At 38.1% G+C, this 16,995-nt stretch overlaps 1 long non-coding RNA gene across 1 annotated transcript; it reads right to left on the bottom strand.

Moving 5' to 3' along the window:
* Positions 1–10,443: 10,443 nt before the first annotated feature.
* Positions 10,444–14,824, bottom strand: LOC114302761 (uncharacterized). Its single transcript, XR_014351327.1, has 3 exons — positions 14,254–14,824; positions 11,543–11,883; positions 10,444–10,905 (listed from the first exon to the last, which is right to left on the bottom strand). It is a non-coding gene; the product is annotated as an uncharacterized LOC114302761 (long non-coding RNA).
* Between the last annotated feature and the right edge of the window lie 2,171 nt (positions 14,825–16,995).

Below are 16,995 nucleotides of genomic sequence, written 5' to 3'. Positions count from 1 at the left end.
GGAGTTTGTCGCTCGAGCGAGAGTCGTGTTGCACCTGGTTCTGGACCTGAGAGCTGTCTTTCTTGGCTCGAGCGAGCTTCCTTCGCTCGAGCGGTCTGGATTTTTCTTCGCTCGATCGAGAACTTCTTGGCTCGAGCGAGAGTTTTCTGTGTCTGGTCGCTCGAGCGACCAAGCCTTCGCTCGAGCGAGCGTGTTTTATATCAGTGGACAGCAGCGTCTTAAACATCACTTTTTCAGTCCCTTTCTTTGATTAAACCCTAAATCCGACACTCTCTCTCTCTAAACTTGCACTCTCTCTAAGGTTTGATCTCCCTAGGGTGTGAATCTAGCCTAGGGCCTTTGTTAAAAAGATAGAGGGCGTTGAGAGCTTCGATTTAATCTGAAAAAGTTTGGATTTGGAGCAAGTTGATCTTCGAGTCTTCATCTCCCTTTTGGCTAAAACTTCAAGGTAGGGATATCCTACTCCTCTCTATGGGTTTTGTCTTTAAATTTTAGTATTTTGAGATGTTGGGCTTGGTTTGGTAATTTTGTGAAAGTTTGGGGCTTTTGTGTAATTTTACAAAAGTTGGGTTTTTATTCATAATAAACCTAGATGCATGTTTGGCATAGAAAAATGGAATGATTGTTGAATCATTGATGAAAATGGGACCTAAGGGTTGAAATGTTAATTATGGGAATTGACCTAATTACATTGTTTAATTAATTGGGATAATTAATTGAGAAGAATGAAGAAATGAAATGTTGATTGAATATCCATTGTGCATTTATTTTCTGTTTAGAAATAACTGCTTTGGGCTATCGGTGGAGGATAGTCGTGATTGTTGTAGACAATGCATGATGATTAGGCAAACTGAAACTAATCAATGAAATGTGTCATGGGACTTGACGGTTGATAGAATACATTAACTGTATGTATTGGGTGATTGTATATAGAACCAATGTATTTATATACGTTATGTGTAGAGGAGGAGATAGGGGATGTACTCCGCGGTTTAGGGGAAGATAGGGGATGTACCTCTAAACCGGATAGTGATGGGAGAAGATAGGGGATGAACTCCGTAGATACAGCTCATATGCTTGTCTAGAAGTGAAGATAGAGCTTATATGCTTATCTTTGTGATGTGTGGATACAGCTTATATGCTTATCTGTGAATGTGGGATATTGTTGTTATACATATCTGTTGAGAATGTGGATATAGCTTTTATGCTTATCTGAATGTGAGATATAGTTTTTATACATATCTGTGGAAATAATGATAGAGCTAGCATGCTTATCTGTTGAAAAAGGGAAAATGAAAGGAAACTTGGACTCATAAGTCGTATGACATAAATATGTGATTTATGTGATTGAATCAGTGTTGGCCATCTATCAATTGCTAATATTTTAGGCATGGTTCATGGTTGGTTTAGTGTATTTCTACTGGGCTGTGGCTCACCCTATATGGGAATATCATTTTCAGGTGCAGGTAGCATGCCACCTCCAAGGACATAGCTGGGAGGCTAATGGCGGGCATACTTTGTTGCTCAACTTTTGATGTATTACATGTAACTTCAAGCCTAGGGCTTAATGTGTAATCAAGTTAGTACTCTTTTGTTGTAACCATGTGTTAACTTGGAAAGATGTAAGCCCGTAGGGCATTTTGTGTATGATGTTATCATGTAATACTTATGTAATGAAACTCTAAGGAATAAAGGAATGTGGTTAGTTTATATGCAAATGCATGCCTTATTTGATGGGTTTAATGTTATTATTTTGAGGGCGTTACAACTTGGTATCAGAGCGTACCGGGTTCGAATGCTTTGGGTACGTGGGAAGTGATTAGTATCACAATGGGTTTGTCTCGCTTGATAGAGACTTAGATGCAGTATCATATGCTATGTGCTTAAATGCTAACATGCTTATGTGACTATGTGGGTATGGGATTTAATTTCTGGGATGTTGATTGGATCCTTGAGTTTCTGGGAGTCTTGTTGGAAAAGCACTTGATCAATGCTATTTCTAACCGGAACTCTAGTAACGCCTCGGGACTATCATTATCCGGAAATGAAATTCGTAAGTGCTTATGTGTTTATGTGCTTATGTGGAGTGAATTACAGTTGTCCATGCATTAGGACGTGAGTGTTTAGTTTCGGCACACTTATGAATGTGCTAACGTTCTGTGTTGCCTTTATTAGGATGTCAGGACGAGGAAGAGGTGCTAGGCGTGGTAGACCTGCGAGGCAGGAAGTACCGTTACCGGGTGAGATTCCGGCAGTGCAGGAGGGAGTTGGGCAGGCCACTGTGGCCGAGCCAGTAGGTCAGCAGGCTATGGGTGCCTTGGCCAGAGAGATAGCAGGAGCTTTGGGTATTCTTAGAGCTGGGAATCAGGCCGCTGAGACAGGGCCTTCTTTCTTGAAGAGGGAGTTTTTCCGGTCTAATCCGGATGAGTTTGTTGGGGATCCGAAGGAGCCACTGAAGGCTGATGAGTGGTTAGAACAGATGAGTAAGACGTTCGAGATGCTTGGCATCGAGGACGGAGCACTGAAAGTGACCTTGGCATCCTTCCAGCTGAAGGGAGATGCGGGTCAATGGTGGAAGTACGAGAAGGCTCGTGTTGGTGGTACTTGGGAGGCGTTTATAAATGCTTTTCAGGAGAGGTTTTTGTCTGCAGCAGCTAGGGAGAAGCTGAGGGATCAGTTTAGCCGGCTTAAACAGCAGGGCTTGTTAGTGGCCGAGTTTGAGGCTACTTTTACCAGTCTGTCCAGGTTTGCACCGGAACTGGTGGCGTCTGAGGAACGCCGTTGCTATGAGTTTGAGCGGAAGTTGAGGCGGGGCCTCAAGTTGAGAGTTGGTGGATCTTACATCCGAGAGTATAGACACCTAGTTGATGCTGCTGCTCATATGGAGATTATGATGCAGGAGGAGGAGGAAGAACAGAGGGGCTCCAAGAGGAGCCAGGATAGTCAGAGTGATGGCAGGAGACAGAAGGGTTATAACCCTCAGCAGTCTCAGGGTGCAGTCTCTAGATCGACCTTTCCAGTGCCGAGTGTAGGCTCGGGGAGAGGCAGTCAGGGGGAATTCACTTGTTACAAGTGTGGCCAGCTGGGTCACAAGGTTTCAGTTTGCCCGCAGAAGGGTGGGGGTCAGAAAGCTGCTTCTTCTTCAGCTAGACCGCAGAGTCAGAGTTTGGGCAGGGGGCAGCCCTTGACTTGTTATCAGTGTGGACAGCCTGGGCACCTGAAGAGGTTTTGCCCGCAGTTGAGTGCCACTTCGGGAGCGTCTGGTTCTAGGCAGACGCAGGGTTTTCAGCCAGCTCAGTCTGTGCAGGCCTCGAGGGCCAATCCGGGAGTTTCGTCATCCCAGTCTGTGCAGCAGTCTTTTGCTCCGAGAGGTGAGCAGGTAGACCAGGGGCCTACGGGGCGCGTGTATGCTGTTACCGCGCAGGATTTAGTACCGACTCCATCAGTAGTGAGAGGTACATTTCTGTTTTGTAACTCGGTTGCTAATGTGTTGATAGACACGGGTGCATCTTATTCTTTTGTATCTGCTGCATTTGCATCTGTTTTGGAATTGGAGTTAGCACAGTTAGCATCTCCTATTTGTGTGGTATCGCCTTTGGGTGGTGAGTTGATCCTGAAACAGGGTGTTAGAGGATGTGATATAGAGGTCGCCGACTATAGGCTTCCTTTTCCGTTTGTTGTCATGCCCATGAAGGGTTTTGATGTTATTTTGGGTATGGACTGGCTATCGTCATACCGGGCTGTTATTGATTGCTACCGCCAGAGGGTTACGTTATGTACCTTGAGCGGGGAGTGGTTCCATTTCTTGGGAGACCGGGTTGGTAGTGTTTTGCCACCGGGGTTTGATTCGCGAGGGCAAAGTGAACTTAGTAGTCTACTTGCTAGCTTTGAGAGTGGTGAGAGTGGTGAGACCCAGCATGTATTGCCGAGGGTGGTTTGTGAGTATTCGGATGTCTTTCCCGAAGATCTTGTTAGTTTGCCACCTCACCGAGAGATAGAGTTCTCTATTGATTTAGTGCCCGGTACGGCGCCGATTTCTATGGCACCTTACCGTTTTGCTCCAGCAGAGTTGGTTGAGTTGAAAGTTCAGCTCCAGGAATTGCTAGATAAGGGCTTTGTTCGCCCTAGTGTTTCGCCGTGGGGAGCACCGGCACTCTTTGTTAAAAAGAAAGATGGTGCCTTGAGATTGTGTATTGACTATCGGAAGCTGAATCGGGCTACGGTTAAGAATAAGTATCCTATGCCCCGTATAGATGATTTGTTTGACCAGTTGAAGGGTTCCCGTTGTTTCTCTAAGATAGACTTGAGATCGGGTTACCATCAGTTGAGGGTCAGGGATGAGGATATTCCTAAAACGGCATTCCGTACGCGGTATGGCCATTATGAGTTTCTGGTGATGCCATTTGGGCTTACCAATGCACCGACGGTCTTTATGGACTTGATGAACCGGATTTTCCGGGAGTTCTTAGATCGATTTGTGGTCGTCTTCGTGGACGACATCCTTATCTATTCGCCTTCTGAGGAAGAGCACGAAGAACACTTGAGAGTGGTGCTTGAATTGCTTAGAGCCCATAGGCTGTATGCCAAGTTTGGGAAATGTGAGTTCTGGCTGGGGGAAGTCAAATTCTTAGGCCACGTGGTATCCGGGGAAGGGGTGTCTGTTGATACATCCAAGGTTGAGGCAGTGCAGGATTGGGCACAGCCTAAGAGTGTGTTTGAGATCCGCAGTTTTCTGGGATTAGCTGGGTATTACCGTCGGTTTGTGAAAGATTTCTCCAGGTTAGCGTCACCGTTGACTAGACTGACTCGGAAGGGAGTTAAGTTTGTGTGGAGTGAGACTTGTGAAAAGTCGTTCCAAGAGGTGTTGATTATTCCGGAGAGAGGGTTGGGTTATGCGGTTTATTGTGATGCCTCACGAGAGGGTTTGGGCTGTGTGTTAATGCAAGAAGGGAAAGTGGTAGCTTATGGCTCACGTCAGTTGAAAATACACGAGAAGAATTACCCCACACACGACCTAGAGTTAGCAGCTGTGATCTTTGCCTTGAAAATCTGGAGGCACTACCTTTATGGTGAGAGGTTCGAGGTATTCTCGGATCATAAGAGTTTGAAGTATCTGTTTACACAGAGAGACTTGAATTTGAGGCAGAGGAGATGGATGGAGTTCATCGAAGATTATGATTTTGAGTTGCACTATCATCCGGGAAAGGCCAATGTTGTGGCCGATGCCCTTAGTAGGAAGACCATTAGTGATGTAGCTTGTATAGCCATCCGGGAATGGGAGATGTTGGGAGCACTTGGCGAGTTTGATTTGCTACTGGGCGAATCTGTTGAGGCTGCGGCCTTGTTTTCCGTTGTTGCGCAGCCTACACTTGTGATTAGAGTGTTAGAGGCACAGAGAGGTGACCTTGAGGTAGAATCCCTCCAAGGGAAGATCTCCAGTGGGAAGGTTGAGAAGGGTTTGACGGTGTATCCCGACCTGAGTGTGAGATACCGAGACCGTTTGTTTGTACCGGAGTCTTGCCGTGAGGAAGTACTCCGAGAGTTTCACCATTCGCGCCTTGCGGTGCATCCGGGAGGTACTAAGATGTATCAGGATTTGGGTCACCAATTTTGGTGGCGGGGTATGAAGAGAGATGTGGCTGTTTTCGTATCAAAGTGCCTTACTTGCCAGCAAGTGAAGGCCGAGCATCAGAGGCCAGCGGGTTTGTTGCAACCCTTGCCTATTGCCGAGTGGAAGTGGGAGCATGTCACTATGGACTTCGTTGTAGGTCTTCCGAGGACTCAACGGGGTAGTGATGCTATTTGGGTGGTTGTAGACCGGTTGACTAAGTCGGCGCACTTTATTCCTATGCGCGTGAGAGATTCGGTAGATCATCTTGCCGATTTGTATATTCGGGACGTAGTGAGATTGCACGGGGTCCCAGTGACGATCGTCTCAGATAGAGATCCTCGTTTTACTGCTAGGTTGTGGCAGAGTTTGCAGAGTGCCTTGGGCACTAAGTTGACCTTTAGTACGGCTTATCATCCTCAGACTGACGGGCAGTCCGAGCGTACTATTCAGATCCTCGAGGATATGCTTCGGGGTTGTGTCCTGGACTTCAGTAGGACGTGGGAGAGGCACTTGCCATTGGTAGAGTTTGCCTACAACAACAGTTTTCAGTCTAGCATCGGTATGACACCGTTTGAGGCCTTGTATGGCCGACCGTGTAGGTCTCCAGTTTGTTGGGCCGAGGTGGGTGATGCACCTTTGTTGGGTCCGGAGTTGGTTAGGGAGACGACGGAGAAAGTTGAGCTTATCCGTAGGAGGCTTGTTACAGCCCAGAGTCGACAAAAGAGTTATGCCGACCGTAGGAGGAGGCCTTTGGCGTTTAAGGTAGGTGATCATGTCTTTCTGAAGATATCACCTAGGCGAGGTCTGATGAGATTTGGAAAGAGTGGGAAGTTATCCCCTCGGTTTATTGGTCCTTTTGAGATCCTTGAGAGGATAGGTGAGGTTGCTTATCGATTAGCCTTACCACCGCAGTTGTCCGGGGTGCATGACGTGTTTCATGTGAGTATGCTTCGGAAGTATGAGCCAGATCCATCACATGTGTTGGATTGGACTGATTTAGAGGTAGATGAGGATGCCTCGTATGAGGAGAGACCGGTTCGGGTCTTGGATAGGCGGGATCAGGTCCTGCGTGGCAAGACCATTCCTTTGGTAAAAGTCTTGTGGAACCATCACGGAGTGGAGGAAGCCACTTGGGAACGTGAGTTGGAAGTCCGAGAGAAATATCCGGACTTGTTTGTTGATATGTAATCTTGTATTTAAATTTTACACTTTGTTGAACTTAAGAGCTTTTATATATGTCTTAAGTTGTGAAACATTGAAAATGTTTTGGTTATTGGAAGTATGTTTTGGAACTTGCCTCATATGGAAGTTGAATGTGACATTATATATGTTGATTATATTGTTGAAATTGGAAAGATAGTGCATAATGTTGATACATGTTGAAAATACATATGTTGTTTATATATTGTGATTTGTCTCTTGTTAAAAGGGATGGGATGACCGGTAATGGGTCGAATTGTTGAATGTTCAAGCGTAACATTATTTAAAATGGAGGAAAACTTGTTATTGAAAACTTGTGCTTAATTTCGGGGGCGAAATTCTTTAAGGGGGGGAGGTTATAGCGATCCCGGGTTTACCCTTGTTGTACAGTGATCCGGACATGTGTCCGTGGATGTTGGTTGTTGTTTATTATCGTGTTTGCATCCTTTGTACTTTGTATATTGAGTTATGGGATGTGTTGGGCAGGTTTGTTACAGGTTGGTTGTGTTTGGGAGCCTAGTGTTGCTGCCCAGATTTTTGGTCCTTTGCTCGAGCGAGGAGTTTGTCGCTCGAGCGAGAGTCGTGTTGCACCTGGTTCTGGACCTGAGAGCTGTCTTTCTTGGCTCGAGCGAGCTTCCTTCGCTCGAGCGGTCTGGATTTTTCTTCGCTCGATCGAGAACTTCTTGGCTCGAGCGAGAGTTTTCTGTGTCTGGTCGCTCGAGCGACCAAGCCTTCGCTCGAGCGAGCGTGTTTTATATCAGCGGACAGCAGCGTCTTAAACATCACTTTTTCAGTCCCTTTCTTTGATTAAACCCTAAATCCGACACTCTCTCTCTCTAAACTTGCACTCTCTCTAAGGTTTGATCTCCCTAGGGTGTGAATCTAGCCTAGGGCCTTTGTTAAAAAGATAGAGGGCGTTGAGAGCTTCGATTTAATCTGAAAAAGTTTGGATTTGGAGCAAGTTGATCTTCGAGTCTTCATCTCCTTTTTGGCTAAAACTTCAAGGTAGGGATATCCTACTCCTCTCTATGGGTTTTGTCTTTAAATTTTAGTATTTTGAGATGTTGGGCTTGGTTTGGTAATTTTGTGAAAGTTTGGGGCTTTTGTGTAATTTTACAAAAGTTGGGTTTTTATTCATAATAAACCTAGATGCATGTTTGGCATAGAAAAATGGAATGATTGTTGAATCATTGATGAAAATGGGACCTAAGGGTTGAAATGTTAATTATGGGAATTGACCTAATTACATTGTTTAATTAATTGGGATAATTAATTGAGAAGAATGAAGAAATGAAATGTTGATTGAATATCCATTGTGCATTTATTTTCTGTTTAGAAATAACTGCTTTGGGCTATCGGTGGAGGATAGTCGTGATTGTTGTAGACAATGCATGATGATTAGGCAAACTGAAACTAATCAATGAAATGTGTCATGGGACTTGACGGTTGATATAATACATTAACTGTATGTATTGGGTGATTGTATATAGAACCAATGTGTTTATATACGTTATGTGTAGAGGAGGAGATAGGGGATGTACTCCGCGGTTTAGGGGAAGATAGGGGATGTACCTCTAAACCGGATAGTGATGGGAGAAGATAGGGGATGAACTCCGTAGATACAGCTCATATGCTTGTCTAGAAGTGAAGATAGAGCTTATATGCTTATCTTTGTGATGTGTGGATACAGCTTATATGCTTATCTGTGAATGTGGGATATTGTTGTTATACATATCTGTTGAGAATGTGGATATAGCTTTTATGCTTATCTGAATGTGAGATATAGTTTTTATACATATCTGTGGAAATAATGATAGAGCTAGCATGCTTATCTGTTGAAAAAGGAAAAATGAAAGGAAACTTGGACTCATAAGTCGTATGACATAAATATGTGATTTATGTGATTGAATCAGTGTTGGCCATCTATCAATTGCTAATATTTTAGGCATGGTTCATGGTTGGTTTAGTGTATTTCTACTGGGCTGTGGCTCACCCTATATGGGAATATCATTTTCAGGTGCAGGTAGCATGCCACCTCCAAGGACATAGCTGGGAGGCTAATGGCGGGCATACTTTGTTGCTCAACTTTTGATGTATTACATGTAACTTCAAGCCTAGGGCTTAATGTGTAATCGAGTTAGTACTCTTTTGTTGTAACCAAGTGTTAACTTGGAAAGATGTAAGCCCGTAGGGCATTTTGTGTATGATGTTATCATGTAATACTTATGTAATGAAACTCTAAGGAATAAAGGAATGTGGTTAGTTTATATGCAAATGCATGCCTTATTTGATGGGTTTAATGTTATTATTTTGAGGGCGTTACAGAAAGGGCAGGGATTTGTGGGGGTAAAAAAAGAGAGCTTAAATCACTTTTTCCCTTCCCTTTCCTTTTCCCACCACAAATCTGAAATCCAAAAACAGCCTAAAGAGAAACTTATAAAATATTGCAAACTTGGATTATAGACTGGGTTTCATCATGTTTTAAGTTATTTCAGGAAAGTAAAATGTATACAATGGCTAGAAAATCATGAAAAATACAACATATATTGTGCATAGTTCTAACAATATGGAGTTGGCAAAAAAGCAACATATATTGTGCATAGTTCCACATATATTGTTCTAGATACAGAACACAGACCCATATTTTTATGTAAATATTTTATGTAAAATAACATATATTTCCACATATATTGTGTATCGCAAAAAAATAACAAAACACAGACCCAGAAGAATAATATTGGTAGTTGGATGATTCCCATTATCCAAAAGCAAGTTAAAAAATTATTGGGATGATTTCCATTTCTCCACAAAATCAAACCAAAAACAAAAATATGAGAGAAGATACCATCAACTGAATTTGTTGTGTGTAAATTCCATTGAAACAAACTTAATAAGTAAGGAATATAGAATGGTTATTGAACATTTTGGTAACAACCATTCAATAGAGTAACTCAAAAACCACTCTCCCTTATTATATGTGTGTATAAAAGTGCACCCAAAATTAAAGTGAACCCAAAATTAACAAAACCCATAAAAGTGCACCCAAAATTAAAGAAAAACAATACTCACAGAAAAAAAAAACAAAGAAAAAAATTAGGAAAAGATAACACAAAGAAAAACCTGAACAACAATAGTATACTGTTGTTGCCATTTGGTTAATGTTGAAGAACCCTAACTAAACCTTTTCTTCTTACCAAGCTCAACTGAAGTATGAGAATCCAAAGTAATAAAACTCTAACCAATATCCATGGCATGAATCAAAACAAATACTTGCATCTTGCAGCTGGCATTTGATTAATATAAGAAAATAAATAAATAAATAAATCTCCAAGAATTTTAATTTTTGTGCTTTTTGGAAAAATTGCAATAAAATGGAAAAAATTGAAACAATTGCAAGATTAAATAAATGCAATTTGAAGATTAATAATTGAAGATTAATAAAAATAATTGAAATGTAAATGCAATTTGAAGATTAATTTTAAAAACATAGTAAAATTACATTTTTATCGGCCACCCCTCACTCACCCTTCCCAGTTGCTGGCCACTCTTCCACCCTCCCCGACCCCCTCCCTCAACCCTTGTTTCCCAGACACCCCCCAACCTTCCGCCCCTCCCCACCCTAGCAACTGGGAAGGGGAAGGGGGGAGGAAGAAAGAGAACAGGGCAAAAGTTAGGGGAAAATTGTAAAATTTTTAAGATTAATTTTTAAGTTTCCACCTCTATTGCAATTATTTTTGATACTCAATATTTTTGCAATTATTCTACCTCATCCCATGTTTTTGCAGTTTAGCCTTTCTATTTTTCAGGGTTGGGGATAATTGTTTTGCAACTCTGTTTCACTACACTTAATGCCAAGTAAAAACTGCACTTGAGTCAGCCAGATGCTGGCGGCTCTCCAAATTCACTACAGCAATCAAAAGGAAACAGTAGATACATACAAAAGCAGCTGTTTCATCTTAAAATTTTGGAGGAGAAGTGCGAAAAAGGGAAAGAGGAGAAAGTGGGGGGAGGAGGGATGAACATACAAATTGCAATACACACAAAGAAAACATTACCCATAAAAGTGCAACCAACTGCACTTGATGATCTCTTGGCTTCAAACAAAAAACAAAAAAACAAAAAAAAAAATCTATAATCAATATATATACACACAAAGAAAACCTTACAAAAAATCGATTTCATGAGGAATGAACAAAAAGATTTGCTGGCACTTTGAGCAAATAGCTAATCACAAATACAGAGCACTTTGAGCCCTCCAAGTTCAACAAAAGAAAATGAGTTCACTAACTGAGAGTCTAAGCCTTCTACTTTGCTGGCAACGAATATAGGTTTTTTGAATTCATATGTATTTATGAAGTTTATCTTTCTATCATTATTTTCTCTCTTACCAAACAGAGAATCGCATAGCAAGAGCAGATATCTAGTAACCAAAAATCTTTCTTGATAAAATAAAAACAAACCAGAGAATAATAGAAAATATCCATAATCTAAATGATAGTTAAAACGCCAAAAATCATCAAATTTGGGCCAAAATGAATTATATATATATATATATATATATATATATATATATATATATATATATTTTAAAAAAAATCTATATAAGAACAGTATATACATCAATCAATACACATGTAAAACTGAATCAAACTAACCTTCAATTTATGAATTTCTTCTACAGGTATGCAAAAGAGACGAATAAAAAAACAAAGGAATTAGAGAAAAATTAACCTTGAATTGAACTTTTGGAATCGATTTAGTCAAACTTTGAATTGAGCTTCTGGAATTGATGCGAATCAAAGCCCTAGAAGGAAGAGAACTAACCTTAAATAAACACATTTTTAGGGTCGCTTTCATGTATCAATGTATCATTTCATATGAGAAGCAATAGATCAAAAGAATAGACAGGTAAAATACTAACAATCTAGTTTGTTGATTCCCATTCCAAATGCTACCTGTAGAAGAAGTATATGTTTCAAAATGATAGGCAGGATTTCTATAAAATTATTGGCAGGAAAATGCCATCTGTACATACCGTACCAACAATGACTTGCAACTTGCTATTGCTCCACCTATTCCATAAAACATGTATAAGAGTCTCCAAAAAGCCAAATATGCCTTGATTACCATAATGACAAATAACTCAGCCTTCTACAATCATAACAGTTGCCAACTATGAATTATCAAAAAGTAGCAAACCAACTTTGTAAATTCAAACAACTTTATGAAATGATTGATCACTATCAGTGGGAAAAGAACGGAGTGGTACAACACCTAGCCTGGAATGTGGTTAAAATTTAGGTTTACATAGCCTACACGAAAAGTGATAAATAAGTCATAAATATTAAAAGCCATTAAGAAGTCAAAAATACTAATTTTCTTTTCATGACATTCTAAATTCATGTTGACACAACTTATGGTTTCAGTATATTGCATTGGGTTTTATTGTATTTTAATGGAAACAATAGAATTTTGGTATATATCAGATTTATATAATTCACAAACCAAAAGAGCATTTTTAGGAAGCACACTTCTAGAAATACACAGGCATAATAAACATTACAAAACAACAATGTGTCGTAGATAGGTTAATACATTCCATTTTACTTAGAACATGAAAAATAGATGATAGGTTTACTGTCAAGACTTTAACTTAACTAAGTGCTTATTCCTATTTTTTTTCCATTTAGGTATATAGTCCCTTCTTAGAAAAATCCAAGATTTGGTATTTCAAAGACTTGGTTTTGTAGAATTTCTCACATCACAATATCAAAATCAGTTTCTTGTCATCAATGTGAAGATAACACATTTCCAGTCACAATCAAATGGTGAAAGCATTTTACATGATGCTCTTGCCATGCATCATTTGTCATGTCTACTAATTCATTTCTCAACACCTTGAGCACATATTGCTGCACCAACATTATCTGTAGTTGTGGCTAAAGAAATTGGGATATTTGCCTTCTTATTGTTCATCTTAGTATAATTCTAAATTCTAAAATTATAGAGAAAAATTAGAAACTTAACAAAAAAAATTTAATTCTAATTTTTATAGATAGGGATCTAAAAGTTGACTCAAATAAATGAATTTCAATAAAACAAATATACAAAAACCTGCCCATTATTAAAATTAAAAAAAAAAACACACAGTTGTTTTAAAAAAAGTTAATGACCAAAAATAGTATGTTTTTTTCATTTATTTCATTGAATTTCGCAAGTTTCAAACACTATAATGAAATATACAAATTGAACAAAACAAATATACTTAAAAAAAAATCAAAATCAAAATCACACTCATAATCATCATTTTCATTGATCTTGTTAAAATTCCACAAAATATAAAAATTTCAATGAAACCTGAAAATTGAACCAAAATAATAATTTCTGAAAATCCACACATAATCATCTCAGATGATTATAAAAAACTGTTAAAAAAAGTCACAGCAGGGCATCCATAGGATAGACAGATTTATTATGAGTGTGATGAAGAAACTTTAAAAATATACTACTTAAGGTCTTTTGATTTTTCTTCTTAAATTTTACTTGCATGTATATTTGAACACTCCTGCAGATTTTGATTTCAAACATATACTTTCTTCTTAAATTTTACTTGCAGGTATACTCAAACACTCCTACAGATTTTGATTTCAAACTTGAAAGGTACTTTCAAAATTGAGTACTATGTTCACTGAGAAATGTTTGTCAACTTAACATGGTTACAACCTGATGCTAAGCATGGAAAGAAGAAAACACATCTAAAATTTCACATGAAACAAACCTAGGATTTATTTAATCAAATTTAGGATAATTTTAGACTTGTTCACATGTATCCAACCCAATTATCAAAAATTCAATCCACCAAAACCGCCACCTCCTCTCTCTTTCTCTCACTACCACCATCCTCTCCATCCTCTGTTTTTTAAACAATACAAACAAATACATGAATTATGTATGTATATACATAAATTATATCTATATATATCATCTAGCTTTCCAAAAGAACACTAAATTATATCGTCTCTCGTAACTTCTGACACAAAAAAATCAAAAAATTAACTTTTACTCATCTTCCCAAAACAATCCAAAAATACCCACTTAAATGTGTTTTATGTAGTGCTGGAAAGAACTAAACTACTCATTTATCAAAAGTAACACAACAATATTCATGATTTTTAGAATTATTCAATAATTTTTCAAGAAGGATATGGGTAAAATTGTATGAAGGCAGAAACAGAGACTAATAAATTTGTATAGTTAAAATCATATATAGAGATATAACTATATAATATGTATAACAGTTGTATCAAACATGTTAGCTAAGAATTGGATCATACTCTGCAGTTTGAAGTGCTACATAACTTGAAATCAACTTTAAAATTTTAAATAATAATAAATAAATAAATAAAAAGAGAGTAGAGTCCTAGGAGAAGCAAGAAGAAGACCAAGATGTAGTAGTGGTGGTGTTTGGGTTGTGGAGGCGAAGAAAGTTTCTCTTCGTGGTGGAGTAGAAGAGGCCATATCAGAGCCTGAACCAGACTATCTTTCGGATCTTTCTGGCGGATCGGAACCTAGACTAGACGACCCTCTTGACCCGGAAGAAAGAACCCTTGATCCTCTTTGCAACACTCTTCTTCCTGCAGAACTGGTAGCTCCTCAAGAACAGTTGCCTCTTCTCCATCTCCATAGAATAAATGAGGAGCAGATAGATGAAAGGACTCCCGTATTTAGATATTGTAGAGGTGACCCCGTATTAAAGATTACAGTAAAGATTAATAATATTTTAACTAAAAGACTAAAGATTAGAGTAAAGATTATGCAAAAATTAAAGATTAGAGTAAAGCTTATTCAAAGATTACCCAAAGATAGAAATATAAATACAAAGAAAAAGCCCAGGTTTGATCACCTGAACAGTATGTATACCGGATTATTTCTTTGTTGAACACCATTGTTCCCTTTTGCAGCCCTCTTGTTCCTCTTTTGCAACGGCTCCGTCGTCAATGGAGTTTGGGGCTGCCATTGTTCATGAAGATTGGGAGAGAGAGGAAGGAAGAGAGAAGATGAAGAGAGAAAATGATGAGAGGGAATGGGCTCTGACAGGGAAGGTTGGGCTCTGATGGAGAAAAGAGAGAGAGAGAGGGGCTGCGTGTTTTCAAAATTTGAAATCAAAAAGAGATAAATGGGTGAGACAAATGGGAGTGAGAGGCTGTCTGTTGAAAATGAGAGACAAATGAGGCTCAGATATTTTGAGCCCTTAGATTAAATCAATCTAATGGCCCAAATTTTGACACAGGTATAAGAGTCAAATCAGGATTTAAAAACCGAGCTTCCTTATTATATAGATATTATACAAATACAATATATATATATATATATATATATATAAATATACTATATATGATCAACCCATATATATACATATATATAAAACACCTTTTATATACATATATAAAATATATATAAATATTCATATTAATTATATATAATTAAATATCACATTAAATTAATTAAATACCATGCAATTAATAAAGCCAAAAATAAAATAAGATAATAATAATAATAACAACAACAACAATAATAATAATAATAATAAATAAAGACTTACGAAAAATCAAGGTCGCTACAAACAATAGGAATAACTTTCAACCTAAAGATAAATTTTTCAAGAACAACCTTAAGTTTAAATCTAGAGGTCAAAATGGCAAACACCGTAATAACAAGTACCAAGCCAATGCTAATAATTTTAAGGGACAAGGGAGTGGCAAAAAGTTGTGCTATGTAGATGGAAGAACCAATCATTCTGCTAAGGATTGTTTTTTTAAGAAGGCTGATGAGTATAAACCAAGGTTCAACAATAAGCAAAGCAATCAAGGTCATGATGCTCAAGTGAATATGATTTTGGAGAAAGAAGAAATTGTCAGACAATTTTTTAGGTATAATCCTGAAATTAATTCTACTTTTGAATATCAAGATTGGTGGTTAGATTATGGGGCTAATACACATGTGTGTTTTGATTGTGGTTACCTTAAAACTTTCTAGAAATCAAGTGGAGGAAGTGTAACTTTGGGGAATGGATCAGTTGTATCGATACTTGGCATTGGAGATATAGATTTAAAGATGACTGTTGGAAATATCTTAACTTTGAAAGATGTGCGATATGTTCTTGAAGTTAGAAGAAATCTTATTAATGGATCGTGTTTAGTACAATTAGGGTACAAAATTGTAATGGAATCGAATAAAATTGTAATAAGTAAAAATGATATTTTTATTGGTAAAGGTTTTGTATGTGATGGTTTATTTAAATTGAATGTATCTTTTGAAGTTAATTATATCTCTCATAATATTTTGAATATTGAAGTTTGTGATTTGTAGCATGGAAGACTTGGACATGTGAATTTAAGGAGAATTAGGAAAATGATGGATTTAGAATTAGTACCTAAATCACCTATTGATGTCAAAAGCAAATGTGAAATATGTGTGTAAACAAAACAACCTAAGAAACCTTATAAATCTATAAAAAGAAATTCACAACTCTTAGACATTATACATAGTGACGTTTGTGATTCTAATAGACCATCAATTAGAGCAGGAAATAAATATTTTGTAACCTTTATAGATGATTGTTCTAAGTTTTGTTACTTATATTTAATTAAAACCAAAGGTGAAGTGTTTAGTAAATTTAAAATTTATAAAATTGAAGTAAAAAATAAATTAGAAAGAAAGATTAAGAAACTTAGATTTGATAGAGGAGGCGAATATAATGTAGATACCCTTAGTACTTTTTGTGTAGAACATGGAATTATTCATGAAGTAACCCCACCTTATTCTCCACAATCTAATGGGATAGCTGAAAGAAAAAACAGAACTCTAATGGATGTGATAAATGTAATGCTTATTAGTTCTGGTTTACTAGAGAGCTTGTGGGGGGAAACGATACTCACTGCTCATGTTATATTAACTAGAGTAATTGTGAATGATAATGATAAAATCACCTTATGAAATCTGCAAAAAAAAATGAGTACCTAATCTTAAAATGTTGAAAGTGTGGGAGTGTTTAGTAAAAGTAGTAATTCCAGAACATAAACGTAAGAAAATAGGACCTAGAACTGTTGATACCATTTTCTTAGGATATGCTCAAAATAGCAGTGCTAATAGATTTCTAGTAATAAATTCTGAAATTAGTGAAA

The sequence above is a fragment of the Camellia sinensis genome, chromosome 14 (assembly GCF_055761805.1).
Source record: "Camellia sinensis isolate YWXY chromosome 14, ASM5576180v1, whole genome shotgun sequence".
In the NCBI taxonomy this organism is placed as follows: domain Eukaryota; kingdom Viridiplantae; phylum Streptophyta; class Magnoliopsida; order Ericales; family Theaceae; genus Camellia; species Camellia sinensis.
The sequence above is the reverse complement of the archived record's forward strand: the minus strand, read 5'-3'. Positions and strand labels throughout refer to the sequence as shown.